The sequence below is a fragment of the Piliocolobus tephrosceles genome, chromosome 10 (genome assembly GCF_002776525.5).
Source record: "Piliocolobus tephrosceles isolate RC106 chromosome 10, ASM277652v3, whole genome shotgun sequence".
NCBI lineage: Eukaryota > Metazoa > Chordata > Mammalia > Primates > Cercopithecidae > Piliocolobus > Piliocolobus tephrosceles.
Genome location: NC_045443.1, coordinates 104,954,903 through 104,981,276, shown reverse-complemented (window position 1 = coordinate 104,981,276; position 26,374 = coordinate 104,954,903). Strand labels below are relative to the sequence as shown.

General features: G+C 44.9%; 1 protein-coding gene and 1 non-coding gene across 4 annotated transcripts in view; both read right to left on the bottom strand.

The window, feature by feature from the left end:
* Positions 1 to 26,374, bottom strand: part of BTBD11 (BTB domain containing 11) — a 340,058-nt gene that overhangs the window by 283,050 nt on the left and 30,634 nt on the right. The window lies entirely within an intron of this gene.
* LOC111539098 lies at positions 280 to 362 on the bottom strand. Its single transcript, XR_002730578.1, has one exon. It is a non-coding gene; the product is annotated as a small nucleolar RNA SNORD74 (small nucleolar RNA).

The window sequence follows — 26,374 nt, the reverse complement described above, 5'->3', positions numbered from 1 at the left end:
GACACTTAACGGCTTAGTGTTTCCATTTCAGGGAGGTTCCTCAGTCCAGGAATCTGCTTGCTAAATGGGTTCTCTATGTGTCACGTGACCAGAGGAAGCCAAAAAGACTTAACCTTTCTCCAAAGCCAGCTACTTCTTCCATCCCAAAGCATTCATTCAGGGCCCAAGAGAGAAAACAGTCAAAGATCTCAGGTGAGTTTGGGTACCAGAGCATCAGGAAAGATCAAATTATTCACTGTAGAGGAAAGCTACTCCTAAATGGTTTTTTGATTAGCTGATTTTTTTCCATCAGAGCCGTTGGCATTCATCAACACTCTCAGATGTCCCTACCAACACAGGCTTCCTCAAAGGCTGTTCCTAAATGTTTCAGCTGGGTGGTGCCTGTAGGAAAAAATATGAGAAGATTCAGGGCCCATAAGCAGAGAAGCCACTAGCTTGAAGCCATCTTCCTCTGCCCGAGCCCAGAAAGCAAACGCTCCCCTGGGGTTCACTTTATGTATATAAAGCATGACTTTCAGCAGGGCAGCCAAGAATCCTGGTCCCAGCGGGTTGGGTGGCGCTACGGAGCTCACTTTGAAAAGGCCAGGAAGGATGAAAGCACTCAGGAAAAGGGCCTCCCCTGGCCCCAAAGTGCAAAGATTTGAAAAGCCAACTGTGAACTTGGTGTGGGAGGGTCCCAGCCTGGGAGGGGGACACGGGGAGACAGAAGTGAGCCGGCCTCAAACCCAGCCTCGAAGGGCAGGTGAGAGATCCTGCCCAGCAGGAAATGGGAAATGTAGGTTAGACAACTAGGGCAGTTCTGAAGCCGGAACTGTGTCTGTTGCGAAGTCAGGTAGGGGCTGTAAGATGTAGGAAGTAGAAAAAGGAAAGGACCCAGCAGACCTCAAAGCCTCCGATTTGGAAAACAGAGCAGAGGGGAGAACAAAGAAGTGCTCTGACCAGGCAGGAGGAGGGTACAGGGCACTAAGGCAGACAGAGGGGAGGCTGCAGCTACCCCTAGCCCCCTTCCCTGCCCACTCCCTCTGCAGGTACAGAACTGAAGATTCCAGAGCCCTCCCACCATGGAGACTCGGTGGGCTCACCCTGGGAGGGCTCACCCAGGCCTCTGCCCAGGAGACACACTAACAATTCCACTGGAAAGTCCTCTCCACCTCCCACGTGTCCTGAACTGCCTGCACGGAATCCACTCCAGCACTGATCCTGTCTGACTTTTATTTGCTGGGCTCTGCATTCAGTTCCCCTACAAGTATTTACTGAGCATGAATGGAAGGTGCCAGGCTGGGGAAAGTGCAGGATGCTGAGTTACGGGGCCATCCCTCTCTCCATGGAAGAGAAAGTGCAGGGTCCCACAGCCCAGACACCTGGGCTCCAGGGTCCGGCTCCATCACTTCCTGACTGTGTGACGTTGGGCACATTCCTCCAGCTGACTCAATTTCAGTTGCTTTATCTATAAGATAGAGGAGCTTGGAGATGGGAATGTGGGAGGAATACGCTGGAAAGGCAACCAGGGGTCAGGTTAAGGCCTCTGCATAATATCACAGTTGCCATTTATTAAGCATCTAGTACTGTGTGTCTGGAACTGTTTTAGATGCTTTATGGATATTATCTCTAAACCTCACAATCACCCCACTTCCTCAAAGGAAAGTGATGCTTTATATACATAAAGTGAACCCCAGGGGAGTATCTGCTTTCTGGGCCAAGGCAGAGGAAGACTGGTTCAAGCTAATGGCTTCTCTGCTTATGGGCCCTGAATCTTATCATATATTTTCCTACAGGCACTACCCAGCTGAAACATTTAGGAACAGCCTTTGAGGAAGTGTAGATGGGAATTGCTCCAGCTACGCACACAGATGCAACAGTAAGTGGGAGAAAACCTGTGCTCAGCACACAGTAGGAGCACCATCAACCAATGCGGAGTTCATTCATTCTCCCAACACATATTTGTGCTTGCTAGGTGCCAATGTTGTTCTAGGCCAGTGGTTCTCAACCAGAGGTGATTTTGCCTCTCCCCCAGGGGACATTTAGCAATGTCTGGAGGCATTCTTTTTGAGAAGAGGGGGTGTTACTGGCTACTACTGGGTAGAGGCCAGGGATGCTGCTTAACATCTTACCATGCACAGGACAGCCCCTCACAACAAAGAATTGTCTGGGCCAAAATACCAATGGTGTTGAGGTTGATAAACCCTGCTCCCGGCACTGGGGAGACACCAATGTGCCAAAGAGGCAATGTCCCTGCAGCTCACATCTCAGAACAGGAGACAGATGATGAACAAAGACTATAATAAGTCAATGTCTACAGGTCCACTGGTTAAAGTGCTACAAAAAATAAAGTAAGAAAAGGAGGAAAGAGAATGATGGGGTCATCAGGGACATAGGGGACATTTGAGAAGAGCCCGGAGGGAAGCAAGGGGGTGAAGCTGTGGCTGCCAGGCGTGATAGACAGAGGCCCTGGGGTGGGTGTATCCTCAAGTGTGGCAGGAAGTCCACGCGGCTGAGCTCAGTGAACACAGAGGCAAATGGTTATAGAGGATGTCAGGGGGTTATTATGCTGATTTAGTCATGTGGACACCTTATGGCCCTCTTGGTAATACACTCCTTGAGGATGCAGGCTCTATCCTACCTCTCAGTGCCATACACTTGCTGGAACTAAGCTGAGAAAGACGCCAAGTTGAATTGAATTTTGGCTCAGGGGAGGCAGTTTCCTGTATTATGAAATTTACATGAGATGAACTATCCCCGCTTTGCTCTGGTTTGGGGCAGGAAATGGGCTTAAATGTACTGTCAGCTTATGTTCTTGTATTCTGTAATTATTGCTTGGCTTTCCTTCATGTGTCTCTGGGGAAGGAGGTGCAAGACCTAACGCTGGTCCTGCGTACAATTTCAACACTGTCCTCTTAGCCTTAATGAGAAGATATATTCATTCATTGATCCAACAAATAGGTATTAAAGATGACAACAGGGCAGAATTGGGATGATGCAAAAGTAAATCAAACACAGATTCTTCTCTGAAGCAACTTACAGAAAATACATCTTCACTTTTTCATGTATAGGTCTTCACTATATCTTATATTACAAAGTGAAGATACTTTGTCATATAAGGTACAAAGTACCAAATAGAATGAATAAAGAACTATGAAGGAGACCGGATGAGTACCTTCCAGGCAGGAGAGCAAACAGCTTACGTCTCACATGCTGATTCTCATGAGTAACAGCTGCCTAGAACTGTGTTGAGAAGGATCCTGAAGTCCCATCTGAGCTCAGTCAGAAAAAGTGCTGTGCTCAATTACTTATGTCTGCCATGATCACAGAACCCCAGTGGCAGAAGTACCAAGTATTTTTGCCATCCAAGCTGAAATGGAGATCAAATAAGTGGAAATGGAGCTTGAAGAGTAAATTATGGCCTTCCTCTTAACGTTTAACACAAAAATATAGCAAGTATACTGCACTATTAAGATGGAAATGGAGGAGGAGTAAAAAACTCAATTTCATAACCTATCTTGAGCGTACATTTATTTACCTCCTTAACTCCAGGAGTATTTAAGAAATGAGAGAGAAAAGCAAGGAATCCTCTGCTAGTAAAGGAATAACTACAAAAGACTAGGCCAGACTTTACTGCTTAAAATTGGAGGGCAACTGGCTCTGAAACGGGGCCCAGCTCTGGGCATCTGGACTGAGAGCCCCTCCCCAACCCATCTCCATACTTCTCCCCTAAAGCTTCATAGGAGCCTGGCAGGACAGCAGCTTAGTCGCATCCTAGAATGAGATTTGCCAGTCAAATCCTTCCATTCCAGGGACTAGACAGACAGTGTGAGGATGTTTAGCAACAGGTTTGGGGTAGATTTTCTAAATCTCCTTTCTCTCCAATCCGTCAGCCTGGCAGAAACAACATAGAGATGGGATTTAGTCTCATTCTGACATAGCACAGTTGCAGAATGATCTCCCTGCTTGCTACTCAAGCTGGAATCAAGCCAGAGCCTACACACAGGTCCCAGGATCCAGAGAGGAATGAAATCGCTTTATTAATATCATAAGGTTGGGGGGAAGGAAAGAATGTTCTGATCGGCTATGCCAGCAGTAGTTCAAAACACAATCCAAAGGGAGGAGGAGAAGTGGGGTGGGTCAGGCCAATGCCCACTGAGATAAATGCCCTCTGAGGGCTGCCATATAGGAGGAGGTGGTCACCCTTCTTGGAAGGTGATAGCCTTTCTTGGCCAGTGTGCTGGGTCGAAAAGAACTTTTGGATTCTCCTGCCTAGCCTGACAGCCCTTCAAGGCTCAGCAAAGGTATCGGCACAGAGCCACAACCAAGGGATCAAAAGCTTAAGTCACAAAAGTGTAAAAAAAAAATCCCTTTTTTGAAAGGCAGCCAAAGAAGCACCTTCACAGAGCTGGCTTTGCATGGCCTTTCAACCAAACTATTTCCAGCAGCACACGCTCAGCAGCCCCACCAGGCCACGCAGCCCAGAGCACGGCTGCAACACTTCCCATGCTTCCCTCAAGCCTGTGACCCAGAGACCATGCTTTGTCTTGATTTTATCTCTATTTTTTCAGGGGAAAGGACTGAGAGAGGTAGGGGAGCCCGGCAGAAATACTGTGTTCCTAAAGCCCACGTGAAGAAATGCCCAGGCAAGAGCCGCACTCTGAGGACTTGTCCAACATTCCTGGCTAAGCATCTACATCTACCTTTGTCTCCAAGCCTGTGGGGCTGATTGGCTGACTTTGGAAGAGGAGAAAGTGTGTGTCCCTGGAGACCTCTGCAGTGCCAATGGAAGTGTGCCCATGGGCGGGAAGGCCAATGGGAAGCTTCCATGAGCCCACATGGGCCACCATGGGGATACACAGAAAGAACTGAGGAGAAGTCATCCATTAGCAGGTGAGAACAAGAGGCAGTGACATTTGGGGGATCAGGAATAATGTGTTCCCAATGTATACCTGTCTTGGTGATGCCTGGGGAAAACCACTTACTGTTAGAGTTATTATTGTCTGGTGACAATGATCAAAGGGAAAATAATGTTTACTGAAAGCTATGCTTCTACATATATTCTAGCATTTAACTCCCACAGAATTCCTAGGAGATACATATCATCATCCCTGTTTAACAGATGTAGAAACGGAGGCTCAGGGAGGTTGAGGAAGTCGTTCAAGTTCACGTGGCTATAAGTGGTGGAGCCAGGACCAAGCCTGGGTTCCTCTGACCCCAAGTTTCACATTAGTTTCATTATGTCTCACCACCTCCCAGCATTACAGGAAATCATCAAGGCTCCCCTACTCAGAACACACCAGACAAATTCTGCCAAACAAAACTCATTCTGTTTTATTTCTTGAACAATAAGGTGCAGAGAGCTCAGAAGAGAATAAAAGCTCAGGGAAAAAAGAGAAACATGTTTGGGCTGGGTACGGTGGCTCATGCCTATCATGCCTATAATCCCAGCACTTTGGGAGGGCAAGGCGGGTGGATCGCCTGAGGTCAGGAGTTCGAGACCAGCCTGACCAACATGGTGAAACCCCGTCTCTATTAAAAATACAAAAAAGTAGCTGGGTGTGGTGGTGGGTGCCTGTAATCCCAGCTACCTGGGAGGCTAGAGCAGAAGAAATCGTTTGAACTCGGGAGGTGGCGGTTGCAGTGAGCCGAGATCATACTATTCACTCCAGCCTGGGTGACAAGAGCAAGACTGTCTCAAAAAGAAAAAAAAAAAAAAAAAATGTTTGAACCTGATTTATAATAAAGGTTGCATCTCATCTCAATGGGGAAAGGAATGGTTCTATAATGTCGAGAAAACTGGCTCGCTAAATGAATTTGGATCCCTCTCAAACACAATATATAAAAGTAGACTCTAAGTGGATAAAAAACCTAAATGTGAAAGGAAAATTACAATGCTAACAGAAGAAAGTGAAACAATACCTTTGTGAACTTAGGGCATGGAAGGTCCTCTTAAATAAAATCCTCAAGGCACAAACCAAAAAGCAAAAAGAAAAAAAAGTTGGTAGATTTGATTACATCAAAATTAGGGCTTCTGTTCAACAAAAGACACTGTGGAGAAAGTTAACAGAGAGGTGGCAGAGTGGAAAGTGATATTTACAATGTCTAAACACAACAAAGAATTAACATCTAACTACATATGTAACTCCTATAAATCAATGAGAAAAGAAAGGAAATGCAATAGAAAAATGATCTGTAGATATGAATAGGCAGGTCACAGAAGTGGAAACCAGAATAGTCAACAGGCAGAGGAAAAGATGCTCAAATTCATTAGTAATAAGATAAATGAAAATGAAAGCAACGAGATTCCACATTATACTCAACAGATTTGCAAAATTACAATGTTGAGTAATATTGATTGTTAAACAGGATATGGGTAAATGGGAACCCCTCCGCACCACTGGTGGGAGTCTAGACTGGCATAGTAGTTCCAGAGACTCACCTGGTACTGATTATCAAAACCAAGTTCGTATGAACCTTGTGACCCAACCAACCCACTCCTGAGTATAGATACTTGCACGGGGTCCATATGGGAACAAGTGAAAGGAGATTCATAACAACATTATTGTTCAGGGTAGTCGGAAGTTGGAAGCAACTAGTTGCCCATCACTAAAGAACAGATAGACACAAAATATGATGGGTGCCTACTATGTGATAGTCATTACACAGTTCACCAAATATTTCCAGTGTTTCCACCTCTTAGATTCATAGTAGGCTTGCAGTTCCCACCGCTTTTAAAGTGGAGAATGGCCATGAGACTTGTTTTGGCCACTTCTGGGCAGGCTTTAAAATCAGTGTGCTATTTGTCACCTTCTGGACAGAACCTTTAAGAGCCAATGTGTAATGTGCCACTTGCTCTTCTCTCTGCCATGTTGAATGGCAGAGGCTCCATCAGCCTAAGTCTCCAAAGCAAAACTCTTATTAACGGGATGGATATGTAATACGGCTAAGCAGTAAACCTGTGTAATTCTAAGCTGCTAAGATTTTCATGCTATTACTGCTGCATAACTTAACCTATCTTGATTGAACCAACTGCGCAGCTATTAAAAACAATAAGCTAGATGTACAACCAACATGGATAGATCTTGACAACATGGGTGAAAATGGAAAGATCCGAACAAGCTCCTTCGTGCAATATCATTTCTATAAATCAATAACACACACACACACAAAGCAATTTTACATGTTTTACAAAGACATGTACCTGTCCAAGAGCATATATTAAACACCTTGGATGAGTACCTACAGGGGAGTGGAGATATAGACAAAGAGAAAAAAGTGAAGATCTAAAATGAGAGAAAGAGGCCGGGAGCGGTGGCTCACCCCTGTAATCCCAGCACTTTGGAAGGCCAAGGCAGGCAGATTGCCTGAGCCCAGGAGTTCGAGACAACCCTGGCAACATGGTAAAATCCTGTTTCTACTAAAATACAAAAAATTGGCCGAGCGTGGTGGTGCTCGTCTGTAGTCCCAGCTACTCAGAGGCTGAGGCACAAGAATTGTTTGAGCCGGGAGGAGGCAGAAGTTGCAGTGAGCCGAGATTGCACCACTGCACTCCAGCTTGGGCTACAGAGTGAGACTCTGTCTTAAATAAATAAATAAATATAAAATATTAATAAAATGAGAGAGAGAGCCCTTGCATGATGATAAAATGTCCGTGAACTTCTAAGTATGAATAATTCAACCCTCTATTGTATCCAAGATCCAAAACAAAAAGGAAAGAGGAAAAGGTGCAAATCATTTTCTTGGTTGACTTCAGTACGCATTTTAAACTCTCCATGCCAATCAGTCTTCTATAAGCACAGAATTTCCTTTTCCTCACCAAATTTTAATCAACTTGGATGTGTTTTCACTTCACAGCCTCTATGGTTACCAACCCCTTGGTATGAAGGTACAGGTGCATACCATTCACAGAAGCTACTGCCAATCTTCCACTTCACTGTGATCTGAGGGAAGGCACCATCCAACAAAGGACAAAGCCGCAAGCAGTCTGGAGAGACAAGAACCGGGCTGTACCAACTGCGGCAAAATCTAAGCAAATCACCTGTATCCCAACTATTTGGGGAATGATTGGGGGCTGTGCTCCAGCTGCCTGACAGGATCTCAGCAGAGAACAAATGGTCAACTGTCATGGCCAAGTGGGGAACCCTACAAGCTCTGCTTGAGCCTCACTTGCAGGAAGTGATGCAAGGCTCTCAGTGGAGTGCTTCTGGCAGCCTGAGTTTGCAATGTCCTTCCTTCCTGTCCCCAGGATACCATGGGATCCCTTCCAGAAAGAATAATCAGTAATTCAGATGAAAGGAGTCACTTTCCTTCTCATACATTAAAAAATATGTATTTTCTGTTGATAGGGTACCAATATAAACTCAATGTGGATTATAAAATTGTATAGTTTCCACCCCATTTTCATTTTAATAGTAAACCATATTTGCTAAATATCCCAATTAGAGGCTGAAGGAAAACCATACTTCACTCTTAAAGCTGGATTTTCACTAATTTGGTCGCTAGTCAAGGGTTGAAGAGAGATGGCAGCTCTCAAGCCTACATGCTGCCCTCCTCCTAGCCCACTCCCCAGCAGACATGACTAATCAATCTTTTCTCCTAAGCCTGAACTTTTCCTGCAGCCTCAAATGGTATTCTCCAGAGTTGTCTCCTGGTGTTAGGTTTTTTTCTTTTTTACTCTCTTCTCCCCCCACCCCACTTTTTTTTTTCCTTTTAAAGGCTTTAGAAGAGGAGGAAAATGTTCACTCTTCTATTCTCAGGAGAATAATTATATCCAGAGACCTTATGTATGATGCTTTCTCTTGAAAATAGTTGTTTTCAAAGTCCCTGACTTCCTCTCTTAATTACTCAATCAACAGTCATCTGTGAACTGCCTACTGTGTGCTGGTGCTTAGGGTGCCAAGCACTGAAAGACACTGATAAAAGGTTCAAAGAGGCACAAAACAAAAAGGGGCCAACCAGCTGGGAAGGCAGGGTGTGGCAGGGTGGGGAAGGCTTCCAAGAGAAGGTGGCACATTCTCAGCAGCCTTCTAGAACAGTGACTGTGGCCTGAAAGGTGCTCATGGCAGTGATACTATCAGGGATGTGTGATGTGTTCTCAGGATATGTTATCCCTTATCTGGGCTTCATCAGCTCCCTGGGGTGCCCCCCATCGAAGCCAACTGTTGGTGGATCCCAGTGTGAGGTGGTTTCTGGCAACTAGCATTCCTTTAGAGGCTGTCAAATTCCATGAATGCTACCCAGCTGTGAATAAAGTCTAACTTTTCACTTTCTGGTGGGTCAGTTGCCTAGGTGGCATCACTCACTGCAGCAGGTAGGGTCATTCACTGCATTGCACTTGTCTGTTAGGATCTGTGCAGTGCCAAGCTGGACCTATCCGATGTCACAGCACATCTCCTCCCTGGCCTCTAAAATTCCATCCCATCATGAAAATGGCACTTTAGGAAGGAAAGAACATGGTGGGACAGGTTGGGGGTCATAGCAAATGACATTTACTGCATAGCCCCTACATACTCACATTGGTAGGTGCTTGTCTCAGCTCATTCAACCCTCTACAACTTGGGAGGCAGGGAAGAGCTGAAGAAGATACCCAAATAATCTAGTACAGCTGGGTTAGGATTAAAATCTGACATCATTATGAAGTTGGTAGAGAAAAAAGGAAAACACCTATTTTTTTATGTCTACTGTGTGTATTGTGTCCATATATGTGATTTCCCTCATACCCCCAAAAACTCTAAAAAGTAACTATTATTCATTTTACAGATGATCAAGTTGAGGGTTCAGAAAAGTTTGCTCATCATCATCATCATAACACAAATAACAATTACTATCCATAAACACTCAACTTTGTATCAGGTTCTGCAAACACTCTCTATCTATTATCTTATTTAATTATCACAGCAACCCTGTGATGTGGGCACTGCTACAACCACTTTAACTGTGAAGTCACTGAGTCTAAGAAAGGTTAAATAACCTGGTTAAGGCCATACATTCAGTAGGTGTTAGCTCTGGAATTCAAACTCAAGGCTGTCTGACTCTAAGTCCATATTCTCAAACACCGCCAATGCTACCTCCCAAATGTGTGCTATGTACTACGTACAGAGTACTGGAGCAACCCCTGTGACAGAGTGCAACACCTACTACCTCCCAGGGGACTCCATTTGGCCTCTTTGCTTGTGTGGAAGTTATTCCTTAGATCAAATCTTCAAAGGAAGAATAACCAGCTTTAATAAAATTTAAAATAATACTTTGGCAGTGCCAGCATTCGGCAACAATAGCTTACACTTACATGTACTGCATGCCATGCAGTCTTTCAAATAAGCACTAGATGTATGGTGACAGACATACTGCTGCTCACCAATATTCCTAGTATCCCTCTGCTTCTGGGCCCTTTCCATCAACACAGATTCATGCACCCCAACCTGCTTTGGCCAATGAAGTACAAACAGTGATTTGTGGTTTGTGATTTGTATCACTGTCATCAGAAGTCTTTGAGAGCCAAGTCCAGGAGTGGTGGCTCACACCTGTAATCCCAGCACTTTGGGAGGTTGAGGTGGGTGGATCACCTGAGGTCAGGAGTTCAAGACCAACTTGACCAATATGGTAAAACCCTGTCTCTACTAAAAACATAAAAATTAGCCGGGCATGGTGGTATGTGGCCTGTAGTCCCAGCTACTCAGGAGGATGAGGCAAGAGAATCACTTGAACAAGGGAGGCAGAGCTTGCAGTGAGCTGAGATCACACCACTGCACTCTAGCCTGGGCAACAGAGAGAGACACCATCTCATTTAAAAAAAAAAAAAAAAGTCTTTGAGAGCCAGTAAATAATTCTCCATAATCTATCTTCCCTTTTGCAGCAAGAATGGAAGCATGTTGATATGAAGGGGCTGTAAAATTGATGCAGCAGGGAGTATGTCAAGCCAACACATGGAGGGTAACTGCTCTGGGGTCACTGGTCCTTCAAAGGAATCTGCATGAGTGACAAATACACATTAGTTGCATTCAACCTCTGAGATTTGGGATTTGTCTATTACTGCAGCATAACCCAGCTTATCCTGACAAAATCCTCACGATGACTCCATGCTGGATGCGCTGTTGTTATCCCCACTTTGCAGAAAAGAAACTAAAGCAAAGAAGAGTTGGGTAACTTGCCTAAGATCATATAGCTAGAGGGTACAGTCAACTGTGAGTCTCAAGAGTTAGGACTCCAGAATCTACAAACTTAATCAGTATTCTATATTTCCTAACCCACCTTTTTACCAATCAGATATACTAATGCATGAATATGTAGATCTACCAATTTCTTAGTATACCTTAGCCAGTCTTTACAGAATAAGAAAATTATCACAACATGTAATTTTAAAAATACCAAAATTTCTTGCTTTAAACAAAAAAGGGAAAAAAAAACAGCCTAGTTTTAGCTTATATGGCAATTAAAACTAAAAATGGGTTACAACAGAGGTGGCTGCTCTTTGGGGAATTGCCTAGAACAATGGAAAAATGCTTAAAGAAAAACTCAGTTTCTCTTTCTTTATTCAATTTCTTAGTTTACATGCTAAAGGGCAACAGACACAATTAAAAGTTTAATTAGTGTTCTCATCCTCCCTCCCAAATTATATGTTTTCTTTCTAATCAAAAATTATTTCTTTAACAGATTCATTGTTTTCTCCCTAAATTAAATTTGATCCTTAATGAGGCACTGCAATCCTTAAGTCAAAATAGAATCATCAGAAACCTCACTTTGTGAACTCAAGTGTATCCCTCTTAGTTCTCCAAGAAGCAAGGACACTTGTCAAAGTCCTCTGTTGTGTGCAGTCCATCATAACTGCTACTCATGGCAATTTAGAACACATGGGGAAGTGGTTCTTTCAAAAGCAATTAATGAATTTCATGGGAACGAGGCTGGGCAGAAGGCCTGCCCCAATGCGGTGAGGGGCATGCCATTTCAACCTGGGGACAATGACAAGCTGGCAGTCTGGCCTTTTAGCTGGATCTTCCTCTAAGTTTAAGGGTTATCACCCTTTCAAAAGTCTGGTGATGGTGATGGGGGGGGCAGCTTTATAATGGCTGAGTGATATCTGGAGTCAGACTGCCTGGATTCAAATCTCAGGTCCCCCACGTACTAGCAAGGTGAATTAAGACAGGATCCTTAATTCTCTAACCCTCAGTTTCCTCATCTACAAAATGGAAATGGACAGAATATCCATCTCATTGTTAGAAGAATCAGAAGAAAAGATGTATGAGAAATGTCTAGCATAGTGCTCAGTACAAATTAGCTATTTTTTTTTTTTTTAGAAAGGGTTTGTTTTGTTACCCAGGCTGGAGAGCAGTGGCATGATCACAGTTCACTGTAGCCTCAAACTCCTGGGCTCCAGCAATCCTCCCACCTCAGACTCCCAAGTAGCTGTGACTACAGGCATGTGCCAACATGCCAGACTAATTTTTAAATATTTTTTAAAGACTGGGTCTCCCTATGTTGCCCAGGCTGGTCTCAAACTCCTGGCCTCAAGCAATCCCCCCACCTTGGCCTCCCAAAGTGCTGGGATTATAGGTGTGAGCCACTACAGTGGGTCTATCATTTTTGTTGTTATTATTAGAGAACAGTATTCCCCTCTCCTGATGTTTCCTGCCATGTGGAGGGACATCCATTTGTATGATATTCCTGGCATTACCCCCTTATGTCTTCCCTGGGGAGGTGGAAGGCCTCATCTGGTTAATGAGTTTGGGAAGAGAAGCTGGCAGGCATAGCTGAGCTCATCCACTCATCCTCCTTGGGAGCCAGCTACCAGCAGGAAGCAAGCATTCTGCTGAACTCCAGCATGACCATAGTTCCAGGTTGAGGTCTACTGTTTCCTAGCACAGCCCATGAGTAGGTACTTACACCTGCTTCATTGCAGGGTTCAGTATCAGGAAACCAACTGTGGCTACACCACTAAGCCACTCTTAGTCTGTTTGGGTTGCTGTAACAAAATATGATAGACTGAGTAGCTCAAATGACAAACATTTCTTTTTCACAGTTCTGGAGGCTGGGATCGTCCAAGATCAAGGTGCCAGCAGAGTCAATGTCTAATGAGGGCTGCTTTTCTGATTCACAGACGGTGGTATTCTCATTATGTCCTAACATGTTGGAAGGGGCAAGTGAGCTCTCTGGGGTCTCTTTTTTTATAAGGGCACTAATCCCATTCATGAGGATGCCACCCTCATGACCTAATCACCTCCCAAAGGCCACACCTCCTGATACTCTCACATGGGGGAAAATTCAACATACGAGTTGAGGTGGTGGGGTGGGACACAAACCTTCCATTGACAGCAGCCATGTTCTACAAAGCAGCCTGTATTAGTAATAAAAGCAACATTTCCATCTCTATCTCCCTGACCTGCCCCCTGTCTACATCAGCTATATCAGAACTAGTATAGAAAAAGGAGGTATTATTTATCAGGTCCTCTCAAACCTCAATGGTTGTCACTGCAACCTTTCTGGAGGGCAATCAAAGCCTTTTATGAACTGGCTGATCAAATCCAGCAATTCCACATTTAGGAATTTATCCTCAGGATATCATGAATCGTATACGAAAAGTTGCTTTGCAGAATAATTTACCCCAGACTGTTTATAGAACTGAACAATGAGAAACAACTAAATGTCCGGTATTACAGAATTGACCACAAAACATCATGCAACCATTTTAAATGATGCTGTCAAAGAGTGTGCCATGACATGTAAGGACATTCATAATCTGACAAATGAAAAAAGCAGACACAGACCGTTATGTACAATATGATTCTATTTTGTAAGGAAAAAATGTAAATGCATGAGAACATTGGGAAAGGCTATAATACATCAAGTTGTTGGTAGTGTTTAGCTCTAGATGGTGGGAGGATGGGTCAGTTACATCTTCCTTTCATCGCTTATGTGAATGCTCTAATTTTCTCTGAAGTATGTGTAGTCAGAAATATGAAAAGAAGGTATTTTTTATTTTTCAAAAAGCCAGGTGAGGCCAGGTGCAGTGGCTCACACCTGTAATCCCAGGTGTTACTCCTAAAACGCTGCTTTGGGAGGCCAAGGCAAAAGGATCTTTTGAGCCCAGGGGTTTGACGCCAGCCTGAGCAACACAGTGAAATCCTGTTTCTACAAAAAAAAAAAAAAAAAAAAATTAAAATAGCTGGGCATGGTGGTGCATGTCTATAGTCCCAGTTACTCAGGAGGCTGAGGAGGAAGATTGCTTGAACCTGGAAGGTGGAAGCTATAGTGAGCCAGGATCATGCCACTGCATTCTAGCCTGGGCGACAGAGTGAGACCTTGTTTCAGGAAAATACAAAAAGCCATATGCCCAGTGACTAATGGAGAGAACTCCTTTGGTGAGCACAACCTCTGCTTCTTGCCTTCCAATGGGCCTGGGTCCCCTTTGGAAACAAAGCCATTAGGTAAATAGGACTGTGCATCTTCCCTGACTTTGCCAGTTAAGAGGCTGATAGCTCAGACTCTGCTCTGAAACAAGTCAGGGTAGGGTTGTGTTGGAGCTTGGGGCACTTGTGGGACAGTCATTGCTGGCTGTGGGGGGGCGGTGATGACCAAAGCAAGGAGCTTAGAATAGTCTAGAGACAACATTCAGGAAATGGGAGCCTGGGATTTTGGGGTCTTCACTGCCTACAGGTGAAAGTCCCAACTGCTCAACATCTTACATCTTACCCCATTGGCTGGTCTCCAGTCCAGCAAAACTCTTGCTGTTCCCCAAATGGTCCATACCCTAATCCCTCAAAGCCCCTGATGAGCTGTTTCTTCTCCTCACCCTTCTCCAACCACTTCCCATCTCTTTCTGATGGACTCCTATTCATCCTGCAAAGCCTAGCTCAGCTATCACCTCCCCTGGGAAGCCTTTCATTACCTTCATTCCCATTGCATGTTGTTCAGACACTGATTATATCAGTGAACATAAAATGTGACAACTATTTAGTTATGTGACTTATTCTTACCAGCCTGGGGGTTCTCTGAGAGCAGTAACTATCTCTTGTCACTGGACTTCATAACCCAGCATAAGTCTGGCCCGTGGTAGGCACCTGATAAAGTTTTGAGGTAGGAAGAAAAGAAGAAAGGGATGATGACAGTTAGAGAGAGAAGGAGAGAGGGAGGGAAAATAGGAAAGGAAGGGAAGAGATAAAATTGGCAAAAACCTTGTGCCAAACTGGTGCCCAAACCATAGGTTGGCAGCTGACGATGAAGGGAGCAGAGGCAAGTGGAAAGGTCCCCAGCTTTGGTTCAGACTGAGGGGATCAAACCCCAGTCTTGGACAAGTTACTTAAAGTTTCTGAGGCTTGTTTTTTTGTCTGTAAAATGGGAATTTTACAGACAAAGTTTAGAAATGAGGTCTGCACAGTGCCCAGCACATGGGATGGGGTCAAAACCTGAGAGCTATCATTTGGTGACTCATGGCTGCACTGAGTACAGTCCATCAAGACAAAAACAAAGTCCTAAATAACACTCGGGGCTGCCTGGTGACAGGCTGCAGTGCTCATCTCCCTAAACCTTTCATTTTAAAATGACATCATGTCCGAGGTGGCTGTAATCTCTGCTATCCAGTTTCCGCTCCCTTTGGAGCCAGCACACCACCGGCATCCCTGAATTTACCCAGCAGCAGTGTTCTTGGAGCACCTGGAACCCTGAGCCTGGAGGCAAGGCTGGAAAGGGAGCAGGTGCCTAGAAGCCCAGAGGATGCACGGCAATCTCATCTGTACCTAATTAGCAGTCAGTTCTCCTTTCTAGGCCTCAGTCTTCTCATCTGTGAGATAAGAGGCCTGGACCAGATGTCCTAAGGGTTTCTCCACCCGGACAGTCAATGATCCCATCTCTTGGGCATCAGCCCCACTTCCCTGCCTCCTACCTTTTGTCCTCACAGTTGCCTAGCCCTCAATTTGAGCATAGGCACCACCTCTGACTTGTTTTTAATTAGTATGAATGTCAACTTCCAGATGTTGAGATGATGGCATTTCTTAGGATTAGGAGGTCAGGTCAACAGTGACACCCCTTCTGTCCCATGCCACACCTGCTGCTGCCCGCGGCCTGCCAGGAACACAGGATGGGACAGCAGACTCTTCGGGGGGAGTCACGCCTGGCCTGGCTGCTACAGAGAGATGGCTCCCACATTTTAGTGGGTTTCAGAATCCTAGGAGACCTCCTTAAAATAGATGGTGGAGGCCGAGCGCAGTGGCTCATGCCTGTAATTCCAACACATTGGGAAGCCGAGAAGGGTGAATCACCTGAGGGTGGATCAAGACCAGCCCGGTCAACATGGTGAAACTCCATCTCTATTAAAAATACAAAACTTAGCTGGGTGTGGTGGCGCGCACCTGTAATCCCAACTATTCGGGAGGCTGAGGCAGGAGAATCACTTGAACCTGGGAGGCAGAGGTTGTGGTGAGCTAAGATGGTGCCACTGCACTCCAGCCTGGGCGACAGAGTGAAACTCTGTCTTGAAAAACAAAACAAAACAAAAAATAGATGGTGGACCCCACCCCAGAGTTTCTGATTCACTGGGTTTGGGGTGGTTTAGGGACCACAGTTTGAGAATCGTTATTTGAGACAGGATTTTAAACCCCACCCCATTACCTGCCTGAACTTATATCCTCCACTTTCCCCTCCCATATGCACTCCAGCAGGCCTCCTCGCTCTTCTCCAAACACACCAGACACATTCCTACTTCAGTGCCTTTGCACATGCTGTGCCTGCTGCTTAGAAAGTCCTTCTCCAGGTATCTGTAGAGCTCATTCCCTAACTTCTTTGAAGGTCTACTAAGATGCCACTTTCTCCTGCCACCCCAGCAAAAATCACAATCTCCCAACACATATATCCTCGTTCCCTGGTTCATTTTTCTCTGTAGCACTTATCCCCACCTAACAGGCTATATATTTTATATTACAGATTGCATTTATGTGTGTCTCTCCCCCTCCACCACTAGAATGTGGATTCCATTGAGGGCAGAAGATTTTCTCTGTGCTGTTTACTGCTGGACCCCAGAATACTGTCTGGTTCATTGTAGGCAACTTAATATTTGCAGGAGAAAGAGAGAGAAGAACAGAAGGAGAAAGGAAAGCGAAGGAGGGAAAGAAAGTAGAAGGAAGGAAAGAAAGAAGGAATTTCGCAGACATGTAATTTTTTTTAATAGTTGTAAGGGATCAACAACATGGGTGCCAACTGTGTTATTTTGCCAAATAAGGACTTTAAAAGCCCAGAAATACCAACTACCATCTCTCATCCTATTAGGGCCTCACAGGGCAGACCAGAGGCTGCTGAGCACATGTAGCCTGAGTGAATGGTACCCCTGGAGTTGGGTGCTATGCAGCCCACATGATGCCATGCACGCTCTGAGCACCATCATTTCATGAAAGAAAGGATATTTTAGCCCCAGTAAAATATAACAGAGTGACAGAGAAGGGTCAGTAAGCAGACTTCACTTGTTTTAATTTTTTAATTTTTATTTTTTTAGAGATAGAATCTTGCTCTGTGGCCCAGGCTAGAGTACAGCGGTATGATCATAGCTCACAGCAGCCTCCAACTCTGAAGCTCAAGCAATCCTCCCACCCCAGCCTCCAGAGTAGCTGAGACTACAGGTGCATGCTACCACAAGCAGCTAATTTTTTTTAATGTTTTGTAGAGATGGGGTCTCCCTACGTTGCTCAGGCTGGTCTCGAACTCCTGGCCTCAAGCCATCCTCCTGTCTTGGCTTCCTGAGTCTCTGAGATTACAGATTTCACTTTAAATACCAGCTCTGAAAGCCTGGGGCATTGGGTGGAGAAGGATGCTGAGGCCATCTCTGGGATGCCCACAGTGGAGAAGTTGGTGGAGGTGGGAGCACAGGTGTGCTATACACACTTGCCATTCTTGCAAAATATGCCCCATAAATGCTAGGCAAACAGATAAGTGGCATTTGCCTGCTGAATATGTCCATAATATGCTGGCTGTCTAAGAGAACAAGTACAGTGACATTTCAAGACATTACCCAATGCACAAGCAACTTCCCAAGCTGTAATTCACAAGATTCCTCAGGGTCCTCTAAGCTCCTTGAGGGCAGAAACTTATCTCTGTATTACAGCTAGCCTTCAATCAGTAGGTGTTGAGCTGATTTTTTTTTTTCCTTTTTAAACTCAGAAGTTAAGTTCCAGCTTCAGTGGCTATGCCCAGATGGTCTGATTCTGAAGGACAAGAGAATTCAGTGACATAAGCCCAGAGCTTGGCATGTAGTAGGTTCTCAGTAAACTTTGGCTGGTGGGATCACTGACAGATCTTCTGACTCAGACAAATACTAACCACGGCTCTGTGGTGTTGACTGTTGCTCAGTCTTTACTGCTGCATTTGCTTCTAAAGGAGATAGTGCAGAATTTGTCTGGAGTATTGCTGGGATTTATGAGAAAGCTAGAGAAGAAGGAAAACAGCAAGTGCCACTCAGGGTGGAACCCTTTTAGCTAAAGAAACAGCCTGATGAGGGTTAATTTTTCCATCAGGGATCAAAGGGATGGGAAGGGCTGTATTAAGATGACGGCGTTCACAGTCCTACAAATCAAGAGCTTGAGACACCTGGAAGGGCTTCACACGGAGAATAGCAGGCTCCCAACCTTTCCACAGTGGTCACAGCATCATAGCTCCTAAGCACACTGCTCCCACGGTGCCGGGCCCCAGCTCCCAGCCAGCCTCCTCATCTTATCAAAGAGGATTCCTTCCGATCTTCTCCATAAGGAAGGGGAAGTGCCCCTCATTCTTCATCTTCCCCTTGATAACTCCATACATTCTGTCATCCATTCATTCATCATTTACCAAGTGCCCATAATGGATCTCTATGGTACCTGGTGTAAGGATACTAAGATGAATAAGACACAGACAGAGCCCACTTACGATGAACCCATAAGCAAATCCCCGTATATAAAGCCATTTCCTACCCCCAAGTGTGGACCACCTATCGTTGGGCAAAGCTGGTCTTAGGTGGTATATAGATGAACATTTTTATTGTGAGTTATGTGTTTATTTATTTGAATGTGTATTATAAAAAAATAAAACTAGCACATCAAACCCTCTGTGTTACAGGCTTTTTAAAATGGGACATGTTTTTGCTGAACAAGAAATATTAAAGATGATTCTAATTTAAAAATTAGCTAAATAATAGCACAAGGGTAGAAGCAACTTATGAAGGTGTTACACAAATAATAGGTTTAGGACGCACTGGTAGTAGATGAAAGCACAGACGGTGGGTTCAAAGTTACACTTGGTTAAATAATTTGTTTACTCAACAGCAATGTAGTTCAACAGGGCTGCTGCATACCAGCAGTACAACTAAACAAATGATTTAACCACCTGTGACCTTGATTTCTTCTTGCATAGTTATTATGTCTATTTCATGGGTTCTGATGTATATAATAAACCTAGTAGGTACAATTTCATTATTATTTTATATCTTTACATCATATTCTCCCTGAGCCTGTAATAGAAAGTTGGAAAATTGGAGCATTCAAGGTAGGGACAGTGGGGGATGAGGGTGGCAGTACTCAAAGCCCCAAGCTGCAAGCCTGCCATGAAAAGATGAAAAGAGATAAGGGAACAAGAAAATGGCTTTATTTGTCCATCCAAGGAGTTTCTGGGGCTCCCTGATGAGACAGGAGACAGCTGGACACTGAAGGCTCAGGGCTCCCAGACACCAGCTGTTCCACGTGGTCCAGTCCCCACCTGCCTCACTGGGCTGGGGCCCACACACACTGCTTCCCAAGAATGGCATGTCAGAGCCACGGCACAGAGAAATTCTAATCCCAGGTGGGTCTCCACCCCAGGAAGGCTGCAGCTCATAGACGGTGAGCCCAGCTCTGCAGCTCAGAGGGACCTACAAGAGGAACAGGAGTCTCCTGTGAGGCTGGCGGCCTAGGGAGACATGGGAAAGATCTCTCAAACTATAAAAACCCCTGGCCAGGGGAGAGAACTTGGCCTCTGATTCATTTGGGCGAGGGACCCCTCAAACTTTACTGGCTATAAAAGCAGGCACTCCCGGGGTAGCACATGCATGCAATGAAATGCGACTCAGCAACAAAAAAGAATGTAATCACATGGATGAATCTCAAAGACACAATGCTATAGAGAGGAAGGCAGAGTCAAAAAGTCACATAATATATGATTACAGCAAATCTACAGGGCCAGAGAATAAACTAGTGAACTGCCAGGGGTTAAGGGTATGTACAGGGAGACTACACTGAGACACCACTTCACACCCACTAGGATGGCTATAATCAAAAATACAAATAATAAGTGTTCAGCAAGCATGTGGAGAAGCTGGAATTCTCGCATGCTGCTCAGAGGACTGTAAAAGATGCAACCACTTCATAATAGCCAAAAAGCAGAAACAACCCAAATGTCCAGCAAATGATGGATAGATAAACAAAATGTGGTATATCCATGCAGTTGAACATTACTTAGCAATAAAAAAGGAATAAGGTACCCATATCTGCTAGAAATGGATGCATCTTGAAAACACTATGATCGTGAAAGAAGCCAGACACAAAAGACCAGCTATTATATGATTCCATTTCTATGAAATGTCCAGAATAGATAAATACATAGAGACAAAAAATACATTTGTGGTTGCCAGGGGTAGGGCAGGGGAGAAGAAGATAGACAAAAGGAATTGGGGGAGTATGACTGCTAAAGATTATAGGGGTTTCTTTTTGGGGCAAAGTGTCCTAAGATGGAGTGTGGTGATGGTTGTACAACTCTCTGAATATACCGAACACCATTGATTTGCACACCTTAAATAGGTGAATTGTACGGTATGTGAATTATATCTCAAGAAAGCTATTACAAAAACTAAGAGATAACAAATTATCACAAGGAAGAAAAGAATGTAAGAGGGTTTAGCTCTCAAAGAGGCAGGAGACAAGAGAATTGGGGGAAGGTTGTGGAACTACTCTGTATCATATTTGTGGTGTTGGTTTCATGGCTCTATTACTTGTCAAAACACAGAACTGTACAACAAATACACAAAAAAACAACACACCAAAAACTGGCCTATCCTAAACAATATTAAAAATGGCTACCTTCTACTGGTCTACTAGAGCAGTGATCTCCAACCTTTTTGGCACCAGGGACCGGTTTTGTGGAAGACAATTTTCCATGGATGAGGGGAGGTGGGGGAGGGAATGGTTTCAGGATGAAACTGCTCCACCTCAGATCATCAGGCATTAGATTCTCATAGGGAATGCACAACCTAGATCCCTCGCATGCACAGTTCACAGTAGGGTTCACCCTCCTATGAGAATCCAATGCTGCCGCTGATCCGATAGGAGGCAGAGCTCAGGCGGTAATGCTCGCTTGTACAGTGCTCACCTCCTGCTGTGTGGCTCAGTTCAGACAGGCCGTGGACCCCTACTGGTCCACAGCCCAGGGGTTGGGGACCCCTCTACTAGAGTAAACATCATACTAAGCACTTTATATGCCTTGAATTATGTAATCCTTTAAGCAAATGATTTAAGTATAACCATCCCCATTTCATAGGAGGGCAAACTAAGGTTCAGAGATGTTAAGTGATTTGCATGGGCTCACAGCTAGGAAATGTTTTCAAAGCCAGAATTTGAACCCAGTTCTGTCTAATCCCAGATCCCATGTCAATATCCACTGTGCTCTGTCTCCTTACATAGCTGACAATCTGAAACATTCCTTAAGCATCTCTCAGTCTTTGATCATTAACCGTCCACTTATTACCACCCCACTAGTGAGTTCCTTTAGGGCCCAGATGGTGTCGTATGGTTCTATATCTCCCCTGAACACGCTGGGCTCAGAGCCAGGCACTTAGTGGGTACTTGCTACATGTTTGAGCATCAGGGTATCATGAAAGACAGGCAGGGAGAATGCTGTTCAGTAACTCCAAAGAGCTGCCTACCATGAGCTGACAAGACAAGCCAGGGTCTCCTGACTCTTGGCCTTGAGTGTGGCCACTAAGCCACATGACCATCACCTAATGGGTCTCCTACAGTTGGATCAAGAGTCTGAGTGAGAGTTGGAGAGCTGACAATCAAACCTAACTCTGGCTCTTTTGGTAGCCCAGGGACAAAACACTTACCCTCTCCACTGTGTTCTTTCTCCACTTAAGATTTCTGCTTTCAAAAGAACTTTCTCACCTCACCCACTCACAGGAAGTAATGAAATCAAGGTGGTTCATACAGGCCAGTGGCATCCTCAGTACTCAAACCCACTCATTCTCTCCAACCCCACTGCCTCCCCAGGTCCCCCCTATCTCTTCTCTGCCCACAGCCCTGACTCTACATCCCTTCCTACTCCTTCCTTCAACAAACCCAGCAGCCAGAGAAGAGGCTGAAAAACACAGATATGATCACATCATTCTCCTGATATCAAGGATAGCACCAGCTCTTAAGCCTCCCTGGTAAGAATTAGAAAAAGGCACCCTCTCCCAGGTAGCCCCAGGCCCTGCACTGGGGCCCATGGTTTGGTATACGGAAGGGCCCCCTTAGTTGGACACTCTTGTGCAAGACACAATCTGGGTAACAGCTAGCACAGCCCTGCCCTTTGATGCCTGCTCACTGCCCTGAGAACAAACATCAATTTCCTTCCAGGGGTCTCTGAGGTCTTGCACAATGTGGTTTCTGTTTATTTCTGCATCCTCTTTTCCCTCCAGACTATTCTCTTCCCACTGCACTCTAGCCTCCATCCAGACAGTTGGCACAGTGCTAAATTCCCCAAGTGCTCTGTGTGTGCCCTCCCTTTGCACAAACTGTTCCCTCTAAGTCTGGACAACTCCTGAACATCATTTGGCTCTTACCTTGGATGTCTCACCCTTCACCAGAGCCCACAAAGGCCTCGCCTGACCCCACAAAGTCCTAGACAAGGTACCCACAGCACCCTGAACCTGCCTCCTAACAGCCCTCTTCACCCAGTGTCATAACAGCCTGTTGACTTGGGTATCTCTCCCCTAGACTCCAAGCTCTGAAAGGGCAGGAACTGTCTGCTTAGTCACCAATATCTGGAGCACATACTTGACACAACATAGGTATTTATTAAGTGAATTAATTAATTAGTAAGTAAAGAAGTAAGTGAATGAAACAGAATGGCATGCCATTGGTAGACACATAGGATTCCATATCAGTTCAAGACTCCTGCTACCTCAGCCTGACTCATCATTTTACTGAGGAGAATGATGCCGTAGAGAAGTCCCATGATTTGCCTCAGGTCACACACAAACAGATATGAATTGGGAGAGGGTGTGTCTTAGTCTGTTTTGTGTTGCTATAACAGAATATCTAAGACTGTTTCATTTATAATGAACAGAAATTTATTTGGCTCATTGTTCTTGAGGCTGGGAAGTCCAAGATCAAGGGCCTGCATCTGGTGAGGGCCCTCTTGCTGCATCATAACATTGGGAGAGACACTGCAAGAGAGAGAAGGGGCCAAACTCATCCTTTTATCAGGAACCCATTCCCAAGATAACAGATTCATGAGAGCAGAGTCCTTGCGTTCTAATCATCTCTTAAAGTTCTCACCTCTCAACACTGGTGCACTGGGGACTAAGTTTCCAATACTTGAACTTTGGGAGATGCATTCAAACCACAGTAGGGCATTAGAAGCCAGGCCATTCCTCCAACCACCACAGCAGGCAGAAGGAGCAGAAATTCTTGTAGCCAATGGGGACGCTCCCTCAGGAGAAAGTCTGATGGTAAAGTGCAGTGGAACACAATGGTAAGGCTCAAGCGCTTTGCGATCAGAAGACCTGGGGCTACTCATAAGCCATGTGGCCTCAGCAAATAACTCAAACCCTCTGGGTCTACAATACGTAAAATGGCCACCCAGATATCTATTGCATGAGATAGGAATAAGGATCAAAACACCCTGAAAAGGTATGAAAAGCCCCTTGGCAGAGTGCCTGGCACTAACTAATCAATTAAAATTTGCTGCAAATCCTGTTAATTGGATAAATGCCTTTAATAACTTGGTAGGACCCCTTTCGTCCTCCCTTTCAGCCCCAGGCTTGGTTTTTTTCGCTTTTTCCAATCTTATTAGCACAGGCCTTAGTGCTGACTCCTTCCCATCCATCACTGTGGCACAATGGAAAACTCAAACCTCACCGGGGAGTTGGTTTCTCGAGGTGGCTAAAAGCAACCAAGAGGACTCCAGGACAGACTTTAGGCTTTCGGGCTTTTTAAAACAACCCTCTTCATCTAAAATATGCCCTTGCCCTCTCTGGGAAAGAAGAGAGAACATTCAGTAATGCTGATAGACCATGTTCAATACCAGGCCACTCATTTACCAGAGAAGTCAAGAATGTGTCCAGCAGATATCACCTTTTTAAAAATGCCCCCAATCTGCTCCAGCATTTTGATGCTTGGACCTTTACCCAAAGAGATGCTTTGGGACTTTTTTAGTGTGAAGCCAGAGATGCCAATTGTGTGCCTCCTATTAGATCCCTGGGTGGCACATGGTAAATTTACCCCTAGGCCCCTCAGGAAGCAGAATAATGAATTTTTTTTTTTTTTTTTTTTGAGATGGACTCTCGTTCTGTCATCCAGGCTGGAGTGCAGTCGCGTGATCTCGGCTCACTGCAAGCTCTGCCTCCCTGGTTCACGCCATTCTCCTGCCTTGGCCTCCCCAGTAGCTGTGACTACAGGCGCCCACCACCACACCCAGCTAATTTCTTTTTGTATTTTTAGTAGAGACGGGGTTTCACCATGTTAGCCAGGATGGTCGTGATCTGACCTCATGAACTGCCGGACTCAGCCTCCCAAAGTGCTGGGATTACAGGCGTGAGCTACCGCGCCCGGTCAGAATAATGAATTCTTACCATTTTATCTGAGAAATGCACATTCCACAAAGTCAGGGAACAATATGATTTTCTCCCTCAATTAGTTTCATTTTATTTTTAAGTGGCTTATAGAAAATTAGAAATAATGAATTGTCTGTTTCCTGTACAGCAAAGGTCATCCTTTGCCTTGAGAGGGAAGGAAACAGAGTTCATCCTCCCAGATTACTCAGTGGAAAAGCAAACTTGAACTATCTGTATTACTTAATGTGCTAGCATTTTGTGCTCTCACAGCGTCAATCCCACAGTTACCGGGGTATTTGACAAGCCTGCTAGAAATCAGCAAGCATGGGTCTGGATTCTTATGAGCTCAAATGGAGATGTCCATGTTTCCACAGCACTCTGTCTGTGCCTCTGCCATCAGTCAAATTGCCCTTCAGTGTATGATTAGCCTGTGCTCCTCCAAGAAAGGCATTTTTTTAAATTAATCCTTATCCCTGGGTAGAGTTGCAGTTAAAAGGATGCACAGTTATAGGATGCACAGTTAAAGTTGAATATCGGATAAACATGCAATACTTGGGACATACTAAAAACAAAAATTCCTCATTTATCTGACATTCAAATTTAATTGCTGTCCCATCTTTATTTGCTAAATCTGGCAATCCTATCTCCATGACTTCTCACCAAATCCTCACAACTCTGAAAAATAGAGATTATACCCATTTTACAGCAGAAGAAACAAAGACACGGAGAGGTTAAATAACCTGCTGAGATTACACAGTTAGTACATGGCAGAGCTGAATTTGAACCTCTGCCTTTCCATCTGCATGCTTAATGTTTGGGGAATGAATGAATAAATGAATGAACCAATTCAGAAGATGAGCAGCCGGAGAACCTGTTATGTACCTTACTGTGAGTCATCATTCCCCGTCTGGAATCCCAGCACACTTCCTTATTAGTGAAATTGCTCACTGTGATGATGCCGCCCCACATTCCTCCTCTTGGGAAAGGGCCAGCTTCCAGAGAACAATGATGTTGTAGATGAGGCCAGGCTCTCCCTAAGTGAAAACAAATCTCCCAGTGCCAGGAACAGCAGGGGCTGAGGCATCAGGATAGAACAGGCTGCTCACCCTGAGAAGCCACCTCCCCAGAGCTCAAGGCATGGTGGCTGACCAGTCACCACCTGCAGCTGCCCTCCTCTGTGGCTACAAGTGAGTAGAGGGCACTGAACTCTAGCTGTGTGACCTCAAAAAGCCCTCAGGGTGACAAGGCAGGTTTACAGGTACAGAGAGAACCACAGTGCAAGATGGAAGCTAAGTGCCAAGACAGTTCAAATATGCTCATGCCCAAGGTCTTCTCACAAGCTGTTCCCTTTGCCTGGAACTCTGCCTAGGGTCCCCTAGGACACTGCTACTCAAGTATCACCTCCCAAGGGAGGCCTTCCCAGGTGTCCTGTCTAAAATAGCCAAAATAACTAAACCCTACCTTATCGCTTAGTACTCTGAAATCCCATTCCATATTTCAATGTTTATTGCTGTTCTCCATCACAGAACATAGGACCATGAATAGGTCTCTCTTTTTTATGAGACAGGGTCTCATTCTGTCACCCAGGCTGGAGTGCAGTGG